The 6,401-nt window shown below is 36.4% G+C and overlaps 1 non-coding gene across 1 annotated transcript; it reads right to left on the bottom strand.

Annotated features, from left to right (window-relative positions):
• Positions 1–565: 565 nt before the first annotated feature.
• Positions 566–672, bottom strand: LOC112322307 (U6 spliceosomal RNA). The gene has a single exon (XR_002976625.1). It is a non-coding gene; the product is annotated as a U6 spliceosomal RNA (small nuclear RNA).
• Positions 673–6,401: the final 5,729 nt, after the last annotated feature.

Raw genomic sequence — 6,401 nt, 5'->3', positions numbered from 1 at the left:
TATCATATGGTATTTTTCTTTCATCGCCTGGCTTATTTCACTTAGCATAATGCTCTCCAGTTCCATCCATGCTGTCACGGAAGGTAAGGGCTCCTTATTTCTTTCTGCTGGGTAGTACTCCATTGGGTAAATGTATCAGAGTTTTTTGATCCACTCATTTACTGATGGGCACTTAGGCTGTTTCTAGCACTTGTAAATTGTGCTGCTGTGAATATTGGGGTGCACAGGTTCTTTTGAACTGGTGTTTCAGGATTCTTAGGGAATAGTCCCAGTAATGGAATTGCCAGGTCAAAAGGCAGTTCCATTTTTAGGTTTTTGAGGAAATTCCTTACTGTTTTCCACAGTGGCTGCACCAGTCTGCATTCCCACCAAAAGTGTACTAGGATTCCGTTTTCTCTACAACCTTGCCAGCACTTGGGGTTGGTTGATTTGTTTATGATGGCCATTCTGACCAGTGTGAAGTGGTATTTTTGTGGTTTTAATTTGCATCTCTCTGATGGCTAGTGATGCTGAGCATCCTTTCACATGTCTCTGGGCCCTCTGTATGTCCTACTTAGAGAAGTATAAAAATATGGAGTGCTTCACAAACTTGTATGTTATCCTTGTGCAGGGGCCATGCTAATCTTCTCTGCATCGTTCCAATTTTAGTGTATGTGCTGCTGAAGCGAGCACTGCCCAAACTTTGTTTTGAAATATTGCTACTTCTATGCCCTGGCTGGTATGGCTTAGTGGATTGAGCACCGGACTGTGAAACAAAGGGTCACCAGTTTGATTCCCAACTAGGGCACATGCTTGGGTTGCAGGCCAGGTCCCCAGTAAGGAGGCGTGCAAGAGGCAACCACACATTGAAGTCTCCTCTCCCTTTCTTTCTGCCTCCCTTCACCTCTTTCTAAAAATACATAAATAAATCTTTAAAAAATGAAATATTGGTACTTCTAATGCATTCCAATCAAATCAACCAGAGAAATGAAGTTATTAAAATTGGGTCAAATATAACTCTTATTAATGAACTACATATACTTTAGTATGGTTTATGGTATTTGTTCTGAGTCTGCTATGATCTGTTTGAGTAGAGATGTTTTGAAAGCTGAAGTTGCTTAGTCAGTAATGTATTTGAATATATTGATTATATTTATAATTAATAATTGAGGTGCAGGACATTCAAAAATTTCAGTGCTATTTACTGCATTAAGACTTCCCTTTGACTTCTTTTCCTTTTCATTTCGGCATTAATAATACCATTCACCCCAGCAAGGTGACTCCAGGTCTGAGAACTCACTTCATGTAAGTAATTTCGGAACTACTTTTTACACTTTAAAAATGTATTTTCATATATTTATTAAAATAATTTTGTCTATAAAAAGGAACAATTTATAGAAATTTGTGAAAAAAAGTATATTAACCAATAAATTCATTCTTAAACCTTAGTATTCAACAGAATCAAGTGGAGATTTTGTTACAAATGTATACAGATTCCAGGGCCCCATTTGCAGAGATTGTGTTTCAATTGGTATGAGGTGGAGACCCAGACTCTCTATTTTAAACAAACACCCTAAATTGATTCTTTACTTCTGTGTTTCTCAGAATTTTTAGCTGACACTGAAGAAGAAATTCTCACTTGAGTAGATGTAAAGTTGAGTGCTTTATTTTGGGTTCAAAATTGGTGTGTTATACAACTGTAACTTACAGGAAGGAAATTAGTTTTCACATCAAAGCCTTTTCCAAAGTAAGACAATACTGATAATTCCATTTAGTACTTATTTTCTCAATAAATAATGTCTGGGGACATCTCTTCATAGTCCAAGTCATATCCGAAGATGGTAAACTAAAATCACTTCAGATTACTATTTATTTGTAGGATTTTCTAATAAGTAACTATGAAAATATAATTAAAATTCAGGTAACTATCTCAGTTTTTTCTTTTTACACCGATCCTTACTTGTTTTTCAAATGCTCTTTCTAAAAATCAACTTTTGCCCTCCTTACTGATAGAAACACTTTTCCATGCCTTTTAAGTGACCCTGTTTTGAGAAGTGTTAACACCGGAAAATCTCCAGATATGCATCATGTATCTTTTGGTCTAGTTTAATAACAAAACAGAGTCTCCTTGTTATCCTCACTTACTCAACCAATGTACATGCTTGCCCCTGTGTTTACACAGTGCATTCATTAGTGGTTTTTTACTTGTCTAGTCTTTTGGGCCATAAAACTAGAGTTTATTATCCTCCAGGTGATGAATCTTCTTGTTTACAAATTAATTGCAGATCATGTGTGGGCAGCATGATTGCTGATCCTGCCTAACGAATACATTTAGTCTTTTATTTTTTTTTTCTGTTGCTATTTTCTAATGTGAAGTGGGTAGACCAAAACCAATTAATTCTATTCCAGTTTTCCAGTGCTTTGCTGCATGCTTCTTCTGTCACTACAGATGCTTATGACTCTGAATGTATGGCTTTAAATAACATCGATATGAGAGATGTGCTGATACCAAACTACACGCTCCTGATAACCGCGTCTTTCAGGTAAACCGGAGCTGCTAATTACTTTATGAAGTTTTAGGTCACACACTCATAATTCAAATTAATTTATCTTCAATAAAACTACTTATATTCAGATTGCTAAACAGTCATAGCCCAAAGACTATAAGAACATAGCTCAAAGACTATAATACCTAGTCGACTGTGAGTTTACCAGAGGGAAGTTTTTTTTTTAAGATTTTATTTATTTATTTTTAGAGAGGGAGGAAGGGAGGGAAAAAGAGAGGGAGAGAAACATCAATGTGCAAAAGATACATGGATCAGTTGCCTCTCACATGTCCCCTACTGGGGACCTTGCCCACAACCCAGGCATGTGCCTTGCCTGGGAGTAGAACCAGTGACCTTTCCGTTTGCAGGCCAGAGCTCCATCCACTGAGCCACACCAGTCAGGGAACCAGTGGGAAGTTTTGGGGTGGTTTTTATACGTGAATATAAAATTAAGAAATGGACATGTGGTATACTTTAGATGAAGAAGTTAGTAGTTTTTTTGTGCTTCTCAACATCCAGTCAATAAAGAGCATGAAGGAAGTAGGAGAGCAATCTTGCCTTTGTGAAGACAAGCACTTATTGAAGTTATCAAAAGATTCCAAAACGTGTGGTGACTTTTATAGTTTGTAACTAACAAACTATAAAAGTAGTGAGATGTTAGCATCTCACTGAGATGTTAGCATTAGTGAGTGAATGGGAAGGTGAATTTAAAGTTAAGGTCACTCAAGTGTCATTAGTCTAATACTATGAGACAGTTTGCAATTTTTTAACATGAAAATAAAGATGCTTCTCTTATATATTAGATTCCTGTGGTGTTAGGGTTATGGTAGTACCATGATATATTTACATAAATATTTCGCTGTTCCTTAACATAATCACAGACAACCAGGTACCCCACAATCTAGATGACATTAACCAGCATTAGAAGCTTGAAACATATGGAGTAGTAAGTGTGATATAAATGAATTAAAATATAACTATTTTTAGTACATTTTATGTTTCTAGCACTCGCTAGGCAAGGTTATGTAGGTTATTTCATTCAATTCTCCATCTTATCCATCTTTTGCAGATGAAGAAATGATCATTTCCTGGCTTATTAGTTTTCCTGTTGTCAACCGTATATGCTCCAGCAGAATTAAGCAGTACCACCATGTTGCTGCAAAGAACCTTAGTGCTGCCCTGGCTGGAAGGACTCAGTTGGTACAATGCCCACATTGCACCACCAAGCAAAAGGTCACCAGTTTGATTCTCTGCCAGGGCATGTGCCTGGTTGTGAGTCCCATCCCCAGTTGGAACGCACGTAGAAGGCAACCAATCGATGTTTCTCTCTTGCACTGATGTTTCTATCCCTTTCATTCTCCCGTCTTTCCCATGTCCCTAAAATAAATAAATAAATAAATAAATAAATAAATAAATAAAATCTTTTTTTAAAAAAAAGAATATTAATGCTAGACCAAGTAAGTACTTGAGAGATTCAAGCCTCAGATGGGTGCTTGAACTGGGTAAATTTAAAATTCATCTAATCCTAAGATCTATGAATTTATGTAACACTGCACTATTTTAGATCATGGAGAAGTCTTAAAAACATACAGCTAGGGCACACAACCATTAGAATACTGCGAATATAATAAGGCAGAAACCATGTTCTGGTGCTCATAGATAGGACACATTCGTGGCAATCTGTCCAGGAGAGTCTGGAGCTGACTGTGCAGACAAAACTAATTATTTTTTTTAATTGTCTACACCATGGTAATATAATAACCTAATATATAATACATGAGAAAGAACTGGTGATAACGGGTGACCCCCGCCCCAACTTTTTAAACAGTCAGCTTTCTGCTCTCACCTACAGAATGAGCAGAGGTTAGAACATTCTGATTCTATTTCTCTGGAGGACGCCAAAAATAGAAGCAGCTTGCATTGAAATAGGCCTGTGACTAAGCCTGGCCTCCCTGTTGCATGTTTCTAATTGCATGCACTTCGAGGTTTGAGTTTTTTTAGAAAGCTATTAAAAAGTGGGAAAGTAGGCCCTACAGTATGACTTAGAGTTTACTTTAAAAAATTCAACTCCTTAAAGTTCATCAGTATTTAAGGCAGTGTTATTTTTCACTTCTTTTTACTTTATTCCTTTTCATTTATATTCATCGTTACACAGACAAGTTATATGCTCATGTGCATGAGCTTTAAAAAAATAACAAACTGGGAAAAAAAGCCAGTTAGAAAAAATATAGAGAAGGGACTAAAAAGTATTTAATAAACTTTGTTTTGCTTTTATATTATCTTCTGGCTACTTTACATATTTGAATTTGAATGAACTCCAACAACAAGGAGTTCTTAAGTGTTTGCTTTAATACACTGGGAAGAAAGTTAGTTTTTTTCTGCTTAATTTATCAGTTATCTTTGCATCCTTGTTGTAGTATATATATTTCTTCTTTTGAGGGACAGTTAGGTTCTTAAAGTCTGTCCCTAATTTCTCATTCAAGTTCATCTTAACCTCTTTTTTAAAAAAATTGTTTAAAACATACACAATATAAAAGTTGCCATTGGAGCCACTCGTAAGTGCAAAGTTCAGGGTCATTAAGCACAGTGTTGTACAATCACCACCACCGTCTGTCTCCAACGATTTTTCTTTAAAAAAAAAAAAAACAACACTTACTACTAGAGGTGTTCAACTGGACCTTTGCTGGAGCTTTTCTGGCCCCACCTCACCCTTCTCTCTGGTTTCCACTAGAGGAATATGCCAAAGGCCTTCTAATGTAAAAGGCCAAGTCTGGTTATGTGTCTGCCCAACAGATACTAACAGCATGAGGTGGCTCAGAAAAGTGATGAGTGAGAAACTGAACAGGCTAAGCAAATTATGGGGAGGGAAGAGGAGGTCTGGAAACTTAAAGATGTTCTAAACTTTCTGGAAAATTATAATCCTATATTTGAGGTAAAGAGTTTTTAAAAATCTCAAACTGAAAACTAAAGTTTAAAGCTATGAAATCCTGTAACATGGAATTTTTTTCCTTCAGAATATGAATGATAGCACAGGAGATAATGAATGTATATGGTATTGGTGATAAAATTTGTGAAAATATCAATTCTTTATACAATAATTATGTGTATATATAAACATATTACCATAGATACTGAATCTCCAAAGTATCTTCATATAGTTGTTCTGAAAATGAGTGTGTAAGATAGGGCCATGCTCACTCTTCCAGTACATCTATGCATTCCATAGCTTAGTTATCAATTGAGCCCGAATGTATACCAGGTGAAAATAAGATGACCCAGATCTGGCACTATTGATGTACGGGCAGGTGGTTCCTTGACCGTAATTTGAGAAATGCCTGCAGGCTGTCTTGAGGAGCTATCTCACTCAGAGACGGATAATCGGATAATCGAGGCACAAGATAACAAAGTCAGTCAAGTTGTGCAGTTTTGTGATCAAAGACAATAGGTTTTCAATAAACAAGGCAAGGTGCTGGCCTACAGCATTTTAGTGCAAATTATTTAACATCTTAAAAGTTATTTCTTTGCAGTCTAAAGTGACTGGCAACACTTCTGAATTCACTTGTTTCCAAGTGAGTGGCATGTCATTAAAGATCCCAAGCTAAAACCCCTCTTATTTCTTTATTAAGCACTGCAGTCCACATCAAAACCGCCTCCAGCCATGAGTTGTTTGTGTTTATGTCTTTACATTAACTGCTTTCTCGACTGTATTGAGAACATCACTTTTGTTTTTCAATTACTTACTGCATTCTAAAAGAAAGAGTTGTCAGAAATAAGCTTATAGTGGAGAATGGCTGCCTCAACAGGTGCAAACTCAATTTGTAATTTTTATTTAAGAAGAGAGATATGCCAAGCTACCTACTGTTTCCTCTGTTACTG

This window comes from Desmodus rotundus, chromosome 2 (genome assembly GCF_022682495.2).
Source record: "Desmodus rotundus isolate HL8 chromosome 2, HLdesRot8A.1, whole genome shotgun sequence".
In the NCBI taxonomy this organism is placed as follows: domain Eukaryota; kingdom Metazoa; phylum Chordata; class Mammalia; order Chiroptera; family Phyllostomidae; genus Desmodus; species Desmodus rotundus.
The sequence above is the reverse complement of the archived record's forward strand: the minus strand, read 5'-3'. Positions and strand labels throughout refer to the sequence as shown.